Below are 14059 nucleotides of genomic sequence, written 5' to 3'. Positions count from 1 at the left end.
GTGAATTTCCGAATTTACGTTCTTTAAATTTACTTTCTTTCTGAATCGCTTTTTTTACTTACTCTTTTTCAGGTTTTGCAAAGAAACTAATGAAAGAATTAGCATAGACTTTTTTAACTACAATGAGAATTGGTGTATGTCTAGATACATATCTACATTAAATGTTATAAAGCATGTATTTCACAAAAGTAAGGTCGAATTTTATTGCTGTTTTAATTCGCTACCATGGATTACTCTGATACCATTCATTCCTCTCTAGTGAACCCAAAACAATTTATAGAAGATCAAAAACATATTTAACACATTAACTTGTTATAGAAATTTTAAAAATATTATTTTATAAATTATGTTTCTTTCACGTAGTAATTCTTACTAAAATGATATAACTTCCAAGCAAACACAAACTTTTATAACACAAAATACTTTTTATTCATAAAATTTAAATCATTTTGCAACATTATATAATCTAGCAGATATTTCTTCAAAACAAGCTCATTTTATTACACAATTGACAAGTGTAATATTTTAAAATATTTAATTTAATAACAAATAATCAATTATTTTTATTCCTTCTTGCAAGCAAATATAACAAATGTAGCATTAAAAATTGCATTTCAAATTCCTTTAAATGTTTTAGTCAAATTTGCAATTATATTTCTAAACATGAAGAAGAAAAATAACAGTTTATCCGAAAGATTCTCCAATTTCCATGACTAACTTTTTATGTATGATGATTCTAAAGCCTGTAAGTAATATCAGAGTTACTTTAGATTTCCTTTCGTGATTGCAATTCCAGTTGAGTTGTTGTTAGCTCTCATTCGTCTTCTTCGAAATTGACTAGAAATACCTTCTTGGACAACATTATGTTTTTCTCATACGATTTCATAGAAGGTATCACAAATAAAAGAGGACAATTAGAATTTACCAGAGAGCATACCTGCGACAAGACCACCTACAAGAAACGGTATCAGTTCTTCATCATCACCACCGCCATGGTTACCTGGAAAAGCCATTGTCCAATCAAAATGATTGGCTAGAAGAATCAAGCTTATGTACAATACACTAATGGCCAACTTTACTCTCAACATGATGGCGCTATTCTGAACAGGTGGTTAGGTTTGCTTCAAATGAAAGTTAGTATCGTAAATAAACGCCTTAATTTGAGTCCCATTTTATATCCATTTTGTTCAAGAAAGCTGAATATTCTAAAAATGGCTGGACATATTTCTTCCTTTTCCCCATTTACTGCATATAGACTAAATGAATGTTTTTCATTTTAACACTTCCGGCTCAATTAGAATTAAGAATCCATATGTGATAAATAAATATTTCCTTAAATTCAGTTCAGAGTATTGAAAGCATTGAAAAGCTTCATTGAAAGCAGTTTATAAAATATTTTCGTTTCCTCATTTCCTCAGTCTAAATCTGAGTAACGGAAGTTACGCTCTTCCTGGAGCAGCTGGTAATTCCACAAGGAACGGATTAAGCTAAACGTAAAGGGAAGAAAAGTCTGTTTACCACTAAAAATGTCTAGATATTTTCTGCTTCATAGAAAAGCAACTAAAATCAAATTTAAAAGCAAAAATGTTATTAATAAATAAACTGTAAATAAGGAAATATAAGATATTTCTTGAGTAATTCTAAATAAGCATATTAAATATGCTTAGTGAGTTCTTAAAAAATCACTATGAATATTTGGCGTATTCCAAAAAAAATTAAACAGTTTTTCACGATTCTTTAAGAAAGGAGTAACTGACTTATTTAATTACTTTTTTCCTTTTTTTCACGCGTCTGGTTTTGTTTAATTAGCGTAGCTGTGTTATGCACAGCCGAATATATCTTTCAGGTAATTCTGAAATTATTCTTTTCTAAATTTGGCGTTATCTCTCTGGTGCTCATTTCAGAACTCAAATTAGAATTAATAAATGCTAAAAAAATTGTTTTCAAAACGTTTGCTGAGCTCAGATTTCATTGCTTAAAATCCTCCGAGGATAAGAATTATGTTTTGTTACGAAAGATTGTGTGTTTCCAGTGTTACGTTTCTCTGCTATTGCAGGTCTTTCGTCAAATTTAGAAGTCATGTTATATGCTGTAAGGCCAAAATTCAAATAAATTTCTGAATTTTTTTTGTATGATAATTACTGAACCCAGGAATACATTTGAAAATGATTTCTAAATTTTTCGAAATAGAACTTTGCAGTAGCGAAATTTCACGGTTATTATAGAATGCTGCCAATTCCCTTTCGCTCTAAGCAAATAATTTTATTGCTAGCAAAAGTGTGTGGAACGCTTTGAAATTTTTCTAACTGCATAATATTTTTCGCCCTTTTAAATAAATATTTCTTTAAATTAATATAATTAATAATAATTTAAACACGAATTTATTAATCACTATTAATTTTAATTAAAATTAAGCGTACCGATTCAAAGCTCATTATAGATTTCCCAAAATGTATTTTTAGTAAAATTTCATTCTTTCGAAACTATTTGGACTTCTTGAGTTTATTTTCTTTAACAATATTATTCTGTCACATTGCCTTTAGAAATATTTAACTAATATTCGTCTAGATTGAATTCGTCGTGGAATATTCAGAAACTAAGAAGAACTCAATATAATATCAAATAATTCTGAATAAAATAATTTATGTAATTCCACATGTCGATCAAAATATTGAACAGGAATGATCAACATAAGAAACTTATAAAGGTTGGTGTATTTAATTATGGCAAAGCACACTAGGGCTATCTGCCTAAGGGGAGGGATGCCTTATTGGAGGACATTCTAAGGGAAACTGGCTCATATACACGTTACACATGGGGAAAACCACGAAAACGCCCATGCAGACGGCTCGCTCGCGGGATTCGAACCTCGGACCGAACTACCAGTGTTCAGCGACTTTACCGCTCGGCCGCCGGTGGGCGAAACTTATAGAGAATCATTATAACCATGAATTATTTTCATAACCAATATAACTTTTAATAAGCCGAGATCATTTTTTCGGTAGATTCCAAATAAACAAATAAGTCTTTTTTTATATAATAAAACATTTTTCCTTCTAAATTTTGTTCCTAGGGTTCTAAGAACATAATAAAAAATCTAATGTGGTCGGTCCAAGACCACTTGCCAGTTCCATATTTTAAGTAACAGCGGTTCATCGTTTGCAGAAAAAATATAATTTGTGGTTCCAACAAACAGAATAACAGAAAGCCGGCTGAACACTAATGTTTAACCCGGGGTTCAAGTCTCGTCGAACTGGCTGGCTGCATGGACCTTTTAATAGTTTTTACTACGTGTAACGTAGATACGAAACAGTTTCCCTTAAAATGTCTTCCGAGGGGCAACCCTCGCTTTCAGAGAAGTGCCTAAAGACTGAGAAAGTAATAAATAAATAAATAAATAAAATAGAAATATCTGTAATACAAAATCCTGTATTATATTTTATTCGCTAAATTTGGCCATGCATAAAAACTGTTTATTCCAAATTTATCTGAACATAAGTAAATGTTTAACACTATATGTACTTTTATTAAAAATTGTTTCTACATTGGGTAGATGGATAAAATATAATTTAAAACCGACTACGTCTTAATTGTAAATTTTGATGCAATTTTTTCAAAAAAAAATTATTATATTATTTTAAAACTGAGTATAATTTTACAAAGCTACTTTTATTTTTGTCTGTCCGGCCATTAAAAACGGAATTATAACTATTCTTGTCCACACCGTGAAACAGAAGCTTCTGTTTAGGAACCCAGGAATTTATGGTTAAAGTAACACAGTCTATTCTAAATAACTTTAATCTGGGAATTTACCATTTGAATATTTTTATGATGTTCAAGAGGTGATTTTGAAACTTTCTGCTTATTAGGTAAGTGCTCGAGAAGAAGATTAGGTTTGCAAGTGAGTTTTCGTATTTGGCAGCATTCCAGAATGAGATCAAATTAAAATGCCTTGAACTAAAGATTATATGATATAAATTGCTTCCGATTACTTTGTTTTTAAATTTAATTTCATTATCCGGTGATTAAACTATGGATACCCTATACATTCCTGCCTTACCAGGATTCGAACCCTCACCCATATACACGGTAGCAAGCTCCAGGCAATGGCAATATCTTGCATCTACATACAAGTAATATAAACTACTGTTGCACAAAATAGACTATGTTGATTTAATGTTTATTAAGATTACCTTAAGCATAATGCTAAAATGAAATTCTTATTAGCATTTTATTGTAAAATTAACACAGAGTTAGAAATAAATGTTGCATAACAATTAATTTTCTATGCATAATATGTATATAATATACACTCTTTTCAGATACAAGTTACGTTTTCAAAAGAGATTTTAAAAATTAGGTAAAAATTTTTTCAAATGGCAAGTGTTTTACTGAACTTTATCATTAAATTTGTTTCATATTTCTATACATCCAGTGAATTAATATAGCTGACGAAACGTTAGAGAAAAATGTGTTATTATTGTACATTTTTAATGTAGTTTAGTTTAGTGACGGAGGACGTGGGCAAAACCCCTTTACCATTGTGGTTAATTGGTTTAGCGCCACGTTCACCCTTATCTAAAGCTGACCCATGTTAGGGCCAAACGAGATCCACTCATAGGGCACATTGATTAGTGTTACAAGACATAGATAATAAAAATGGTTACATCTGTGTGAACACAGTACTTAAGAGTTATGAACATAAGTTTAGCAAGTGACACATAAGATTACAATTCAATACCCTAGCAAGTAATTTTAGCAAGTTATATATAAACTTTACAATTCAATACATAAAGAAGATATATCATACATAATGATTATATTATACTGTTGTGATTGATAAGTGACGACATTGTCAACATGAATTTACTAATGCAAAATCCAACTTTTAAACTCAGTATACAAAAACCGAAGCACATACAAATGCTTATATTTCATACATTGTCAACTTAAATTTATAGTGGAGAAGTATAAAAATGTTTAAATCTCACATAAGTCTCTAATTATTCTGACTGTCATTGTTAACTTTTATATAACAGCTTACTACTAAAGATACAGTTATTATATTAAAATTGGATATTAATACAGTTAAATGAACAATTGCACTTAGACTATAAATACACTATAAAAATATTAATTCTATACAATTTCTAAAATACAATGATTCAAAACAATGATTATATGCGAATATTAAAACAATGATTCACAATAAATATACAATGATTCAATACTATTACTTAAATTAATGATAATACTATTCATATTATTAATCATATCTGCCATGTTGACATCAAAATAATAATTTTTTCATATAGGTGCTTATTACTGAAATGATGTTACATATTACTAGCGAGAAATTCAATAATAAGATATGTACAGTACAAGGCAAAGTGACGTAACCATAAATTAAAAGGTATTTCTCCCGCCTTCTTAGCATGCCTTCGTAGTGCAGTGGTCAGCACGCTCGGCGCATATTCGAGAGGCCAGTGGTTTGAGTCCCGACGAAGGCGTTGCTCATTTTTCATCTCTCCTGCTTCCAAAAAAAAAAAAAAATACCTAATGTCTCTACAAAATGTTTTATCAATGGAAACAGTATTTATTGTAAATTTAAAATGCTACTTTCTACTATTACTTATTCTCGACTTAGAATTGATAAAATATGTGTAACGCAGTTATTTTCATTTATAAGAAAATATATTCATGAAAATGAGTCACTAATTTTATAAGGTATTTCTCCCGCCTTCTTAGCATGCCTTCGTAGTGTAGTGGTCAGCACGTTGGGCGCGTATTCCAGAGGTCCGTGGTTCGAGTCCCGGGGAGGGCATTGCTCATTTTTCATCTCTTCTGCTTTCAAAAATATATAATGTCTTTACAGTGGCATCAGAACTAAAATGGGTGGTTGATGATGATTCTTCACCACCAGGACTCCTCACCTAATGTTTCTACAATTTAACTGTACAAAGTTCTTGGAAGTCTGTAGCTGACTTTCAATGGTCGCGTGCGCTCTAAGCTTTCTTCGAAATATGTAAGAAACTTTCACTGCAGTATGTTAGAAATGCTAATGAGTAGTGTTTGATTACTTAAGGTAGTTACTTTATCATGCCATTTCACAGTTCTCTTCTATTCGCCATTCCTGATCAGTCTCCACAAAATATAATACGATGAGAGACAGTTTTTCACTTGATATAAGGTAGTTACTTTTTCATGCCATTTCACAGTTCTTTTCTATTCGCCATTCCTGACCTGTCTCCGCAAAATATAATACGATGAGAGATAAAATTATTCTAGATTTCTAATTTTTTGAAAACTTTTTTACTTTCTAACTGTTTCACAATAGTTAGATAGAATAATTTTCAAATAAACTTGTAATTCATGAAGTATCGCGATTTAAGTTTTGCTGTAATACTCTTGATTTAAATAATATTATTTTCGCAATATGTATTTATCTGATAAATAAATTCAAAATTAACATGCGAAGATGATTTTCATCTAGAGTTGATAAATCCAGTATACGTTTCTTATATATTCGGTATTATTTCTGACAATACATATTCTCAAAAATAGTAATTTTAAGTGCGTGTGTTTCATATCACCACAATTTTAATTTTTCAAATACTGCTCCTAAAAATATAAAAATCGGAGAAATATAATACAAATATATGCATTAATAAATAAATCTATCAATTATATTGTTCGAAAGTCTAAGTGTAATATTCTAAGCGTAAATATTGCATTTACACACTTTCTGTTAAGTAATATTTTAAAAACCTAAGAGAATTATTTGAAAGTAAAGAATAAAATAACAAATGCAGATCGTTTGAGGATTTTGTGCTCCAGAACATTTGCTAGACATTCTTAATGGAATATGGGTTTCTCATTGTAAAACGTCTGCTTGCCTCCAGCCTTTTCTTCCGCATTTATTGCTTTTAGTGTATTGCAAAAAAAAAAAAAAAAAAAAAAAAAAAGAAATGTCATGAATTTCTCAAACTGAAAATGAAATATTACGAACACTAAAATTTTCTTTAATAACAATTGTCTTCCGTTGGTCCCCTAGCAGTTAGAAGTCGCTGAATACTGGTAGTTCTGTCAGGGTCTGAGTCCTGGTGGACGAGCAGGCTGAATAGGCATTTTTGTGTATTTCCCCATACACAAGGTGGATGAGAGCCATGTTCCCTTAAAAAAACCTTGCCGTGTAGTGCCTAACGACGGAGTACGTAATAAATAAAAAATCTGATGTGTACACCACATGACTTCCTTGTACGGAATATTAAATTATACGCATTTTTTCTTGCATTTTATTTAAACGCATTAGATTGAATTAAACCTACTTCGCCGGCAGCGCATAAACCACAATAGAATAAATGCATTCTTTAAAATTCACTTTGTTTACCATAGCGACACTCTGGCGCTAGGTTTGCTTAACAGTATTATATTTCATTCATATTATAACTCAGAACGCACAAAATGTATATCATTTAAAGAATTATCTAATCGTTGCCACATGTTCTATTCAAATACTATGATAAAGCTAGAACTATGTATAAAAGAAATTAAGCAAACAAAACAAAAAAGAAACAGTTTTTCCCAGACGATTGAGTATTTATCATTTAATTAATTCAGTTCTCACTTCGCGAGAAGGCAAAAATACATAAAAACTCAAAATATCTATATTAAAAATTACGAAGTAAATCTCAAACGCTTATTTCCTCGAAAAAATTCCAGAAAGAATTAAGCATGATTTAATTGGCAATAATAAATGAATGCGTTATCTTTGTTGTTGCGAAGCTAAGTTTCTCTAGATTGGCAACAAATCCACTAGTCTCCTGTTTCAAATGTAAACACCAATGGCCGCCATTAAAAACAGGCTTAGCGGCAGTTAAACAACTTTAAAATTGTTGATAATTCTAAAAATATTGCACACAGATTTACTAAAGGCATAAAATCCTTAACCGGAAGATAAAAACAACATAATACAATCATTTTTAAAGCAAAAAATGTACAATTTACAAACATATAAGAGTAAAGAAACTGAGATCACTGAGCCGAGTAACAGAGTGGATATGTATATAAATATATTTATGTATGTTTGGTGCTGCCGATTGCAACCAAAATAGGAGGTGCACATCTACATGTTATAGTAGTCCTATATACAAAATTTCAACGTTCTGAGGCTACTCGTTTTTGAGTTATGCGAGATACGTACGTACGCACGAACGTACGTACGTTCGTACAGACCCCACGAAAAATTCTCTTCAGAATTTATTTTAAAGCAGTTTTATAATTTTTTTGAAGGAAAAGAGTATTTTATTCTGTCCTTACGTACAGCTATGACGCAAAAACATCGTTAAATTTCATTCGATAGCGGTCAAAATTATATTTTCGTTGAAATATGCTGCCTGAAACCTTTCGCGATTACAATACTTCCTTTTTACTTCGTACTGGGAAGCAAAAAGCAATTATTCCACATGCATTTAATGCTTTTTCAAGACTTTGTTTTTATAGTTATTCATGTTGAAATGCTTCAGATGATTTCAGATTCGCTGTTCCTTATAATCATTCTTAAATTTTCTCTTCAGATGCAACGAAAAGGACAAAAAGGCTTTCCTTGAAACTTAATCGCTCTTGATTATCAGAGCTGCGGATATTCTACTTAAATTTCTTCTATTTTTAAGCATATATTCCGGTGTATAAGTGAAAATTTCATATATCTTATATATTCCATAAAATTATTTAGAATTTAAAATGAATAAATAGTTATGTATTATTTAGAACATAGCAAAAAATTTCAAACAGAACGAATACAATTTCATAAAGAGTGAACATAATTTCTTTAAAAAATATACTGTGTGTAATGTTGTTGCCAATAACTAATTAGTCCCAGTCGTTAAATAGTATGTTCTTGGTAATCAAGTAAATTCCTTTTATGGAAATATTTCTGTCTCCACGAATTGTCGGCGATTCCTGCGCCCGTTTCGTCCATATTTAAATCTCAAATTTAATACTGACACTCGATATTTTGATCTGCATAGTCAATATACATACTGCGATTAGATGTTAATTGATAAAAATGATATTACAGTAGAATGTTTATCAATCGAACGATGATAATCAAAATTTTTGATAAATCAAACTGAATTCCGAAATTAGGCTAACAAAGTAATTTTTCTTAATAAATCGAATTATAGACTTTTTGGCTTCATCGAATTTTGGCTGAATTTAATGTAATAAGTTCCCGTTTAGTGAAACAAAACAATTGTCTAAAACTTTATCAAAAACGTGTGCACTCATTTCCTTTTATTTCAGGTATCAAACTAAAATACATTTCCAGCTATGAATATTTCTGTTAAAGTGTAATATAAGTTTCATGTATGACGAACAAATAATGTTGTTCGTTAGTAATATAAAATTATAAATATAGTGAACTGGTATAAAATAAACTACTGCTTCATGTCGATCATGTAAGTTAAAATACCTTAACATATCATTTCCGAAATTTCTGAGGATTTTTAATAAATTAATAGTGTGTCATGATGTTATTGTTTTACATTTGAAAGTATATTGCTGAAAATAAACTGAAATTTTAAATTACCTGTTGAAGTTTTATTCTTTTGTATCTCAGGAAGAAGTAAAAACAAATCCCCAAAAATCCTTTTTTAGAAGTGAATTCGTTTCACAATTCTGATTTTTGAAAATGATAACGAAACTGAAATCTTTAACTGTAACATTAGAATAAACGTGGTATTGACATGTGTTACTTGAAGTTTATGAAGTGTTACTTTGATAGCATAGGTAAGTATTACCTTTGTGTTTAAACACACATATAGTGTGTTATAAAGCTATGTTAAATTATCCAGTAATTTTTTAGCATACAGAAAGCAGTTGTAAAAGGACGAATTATCATTCAATATTTTAGAACTGAACAAGTATACACCCAACCATAATTTTAGAGGTAAACTTGGAAGATTCATTTCGTCACCAAAGTTCACAGTACTTGAAACAAATGCATCTGCATTTGAGATAATATTTTTTAAATATTCATTTTGCAACATAAATAGTAATAATAACACATAATTACACTAGAAAATATAATTTTATTCTATCGTAATTAATCACATAAATTACATGCGTATTCTACATGTAAAATATACAATGTAGTAACAGTGTTTCTTGCTTCGTTCAGATGCTAGATGTAAGCATATACACAGTATCCTCAACTTTGGCTTAAATTTTGATTTAACTGGATCTTAATTTCTAAACATAAACAATGCATTTATATCTATGAAACTAAACAAGATTTTCCTTCGGAATATAGGAATATTTTCACCAGATGTTTCATTACGCTTAACAGAAAAATCATATAAACTCAAGAGTCACGACGTGCACGTTGTTGTCGCTGTGAAATCTCTATTACAATGAATTTAAGCAATATACGCAGCACTGCTTTGCTGCATCCAGTACTTGAATGAAGCGTCACCATTGCGCTCGAACTGTGCCTGTAGAGGTGGATACAGACAGTATTTACAGATTTTTACATGCATATATACAAGAGTCGCTAACACATTAGATGTTAATGTGACTGTAATAACTTGGCAAGTAGTCCAGCCATGAGTAACTGCACAGCTCCACCACCTTCATTACCGTGGTTGTGATTTCCAGGCATTGCGTCTGAGAACTGGATGACCATGCAGACCATCACAACAACTATACACATAATGGAAAATAAGCAACTGCTGGATTGCATTTTGTTGGACTCTTAGATCGATATCTAAACTTCTGAATGAGATGAAGTGCTAAACGTCGAATGTGAGATCCTCAAGTTTACGTGACTCTTAAATAGACAGAAAAAACCAGATCATTTCGAGATATAAATAGAAATGTATTAATAATAATATTCCGGCGTAACAACATTTTTATCGTTAATTTTTGATATCCGTAAAACGGTATTTAACGCTAAGGCGCTGATTTGCGGCTTCGGGTTTAAAGACGTATTTTAGGTAACGGGGTTAAGGAGAATGGTTCCCAGAAAAAGTGAGTTTCCTTTCTAAATCTGTTGCGGTTGCCAGAGCATGAAATTGCCATTTCTGTGTCACAGGTTAGAAAGTGCCATGTTACGTAATCTTTTTCCTTGGAAATATGTGTTTGTAATTGCTTGTCATGAATCATCAAGTGGAATAAGTGAATCTTTTCCTTTTGCTGACAGGAACAAGATTTCTGGAGATAAAAAAATGTCGTGTTAAAAATATAATGACTAATCAGCGAGCTTTAATCTCGCTTCAGTGGATATTTAGTAGTCATTTCCAATTTAAATTATAGATTTAATCCACTGATAAGATTTTTTATAGAAACGTACGAAATAATCTTTGGAATATATTATATTTTCATTTCATAGCCTTTAAAATAAGAATAAAGAAGTATTTTATGTCAAACAACAATATGTTCTTTGTATCACAGATCTTAGGAAATTCAATTATTTAACTAAAATGATCTCTAAACTAATTACGCTCCAGATTTGCAGAGAAGCTTTCCTGAATTTACTATTTTTTGATATGAAGTGTCTGTCAAGTATTGTGTCTACGCGAAGAAATTCTTTCTCAAAATATCCATTATTTCTTCAACACGACAACATATTTTACATCATGTTCTAAACATCATTATATTATTTTACAAAATTTTGGTGAGTCTAAAGGCCCTGAGCTATGATAGTTGTTGTACTACTGCCATTAAAAGGTATCTCTCCCGCCTTTTTAGCATGTCTTGCTGGTGTAGTGCTCAGCACGCTCGACGCGTATTCGAGAGGTCCGTGGTTTGAGCCCTAGCTAGGGCACTGCTCATTTTTCAATACTCTTGCTTCGAAATAGGCTAATGTCTCTAAGCTGGTGAATAATGATTCTCCACCACCAGCATTCGGCGATTTGGGGCCCTAATCCACAGTCATCCTTTGAAAGAGAAAGTATATAAGATATTTCTCCCGCCTTCTTAGCATGCCTTCGTGATGTAGTGGTCAGCACGCTCGACGCATATTCGAGGTCCGTGGTTAGAGTCCCGGCGACAGCATTGCTGATTTTTCATGTCTCCTGCTTCCAAATAGTAACCTGATTTGTCTACACGATAGCCAGCAGCCAAATAGTAAAATCGCTGAACACTGGTAGTTCGGTCCGAGATTCGAATACCGCGAAAGGACTCGTTGCATAGGCGTTTTTGTGTTTTTAACCTGGTTTAACTTGTATGCGAGCCAGTTTACCTTAGGAATCCTCCACAAAGACATCACTCTCCTTAGGCAGATAGCGCTCAAGTGTTTTGCCATAAATAAACCAAACCAAAGCCATCGATACCCGCCAGAGAAACGGATTCTTCTCATTAGCATTTTCATAGTTTAGGAGTGAGTATGTCTATTTAAGTACCAGCCAGTATTCTTTATTAAGTGTTCCTATGAACCCTCTACTGAAATAAATTGTCCCTACGTATATGATGGATCGCTCACATATCTGAATAATCTTATATATTAACCGAAGTGATGTAACCGCTGCTTTTAATATCTAAATTTCCACCCGTCCTCAGACATCCGCCGTGCCCTTGCAGTCACTGAATGCAAATGACAATAAGGCTATATTCCTTTTATACTATTTTAGTGCATGCATTTGCATGTGGGTGTAAATATTAAAAATAATTTAATATATAACTATATACCACGTATCAGCTTATAAAGTATGAACTTTGACAACTTTGAAACGAAAATCGAGAGACATCTTTCAATACAGAACAATGCACACCAAACAATTTTCTCTAAAAGTATTAAATGGCAGCTTGATACTTCCAGTGTGGAAACAAGCTTTCGTCCTCAGCTCAATTAGATTGTGATGTATAGAGATATGTATAGAGGTTAGATATTTCAATAAACAAAGAATGAAATAAAGGGACGCACTTCAGAACATGACATTAGGTTATTTCGAAGCAGGAGAGATGAAAAATGAGCAACGCATTCACCGGGACTCGAACCACGGGCCCCTCGAATACTCGCCGAGCGTGTTGAATACTACGAAGGCAGAAGAAATACCTTGTATACCCCCCTTTTAAAGGCAACTGGGGATTAGGGCTCCCAATCGCCTGGTGGTGGAGAATCATCATCCACCAACCTTTTTATTTCGGGCGCCATTGTAGAGATATTATGTTATTTCGAAGCAGGAGAGATAGTTGATAGTTGACGGGGGACGTGTGCACCATCCCTTTACCGTAATGGTTAATTGTCATATGCAACACGTCCACCTCTATCTTGAGCCAGATGGGCCACACAGGCGCCTCGCACCATACACCGAAACCCAGCGACCAGGCCATCCAGGTGGCAGTCCAAAAGACCAAAGAAGCCCCCAGAAGCATGTTCACACCAACCGCCCGGCCTCAGTATTTATTGAATCAAAGTTCAACAAATACATGGCCAGACAAGGGCTCAAAAAATAAATAAATAGATAAATAAAGGGTACATTTGTAGTTTTGACAAAGCGTAAGATTACAAAGGTGCAAGTGTCAGTTTTGAATAAATACTATAATCACATAGACAAAATCAGAACAAAGCACATACAGGTAGCGATAACAATAGGAAAATCAAAGGAGTAAACACCACTACAAAACTACTACTGCTACATACTACAATACTACAATACTAAAAAACTACTACTAGAATACTTACAAACAGTACTACAAACTGATACAATGCTAAATATTACAAAACTACTACTGCTGCTATATACTAGGCTGATAATAATGCTGATAGTATGATATCGGTGATGTAATGATCTTAATACTGATGGTAAGTTCAGTACAATAGTTAGTGTACAAAGCAAGGATACAATACGATCCTAATGATTCTGTACGAGATGCAAGAGAAGATAGATAATTCAATATAAGATCAATAAGCCATATTGTTCAATACAATAGTTAATGCAAAGTTAATAAAACACTATTTATATTACTATACCAACTGTACATTTCCTATATTAGTGCAATTTTATACAAGATGCCGCATATCAATACGATGCTGACAATTTAGTATATATTACACAGT

The sequence above is a fragment of the Stegodyphus dumicola genome, chromosome 7 (genome assembly GCF_044657685.1).
Source record: "Stegodyphus dumicola isolate Sdum_Otavi_A_Nest chromosome 7, ASM4465768v1".
NCBI classification, from domain to species: Eukaryota; Metazoa; Arthropoda; class Arachnida; order Araneae; family Eresidae; genus Stegodyphus; species Stegodyphus dumicola.
The sequence above is the reverse complement of the archived record's forward strand: the minus strand, read 5'-3'. Positions refer to the sequence as shown.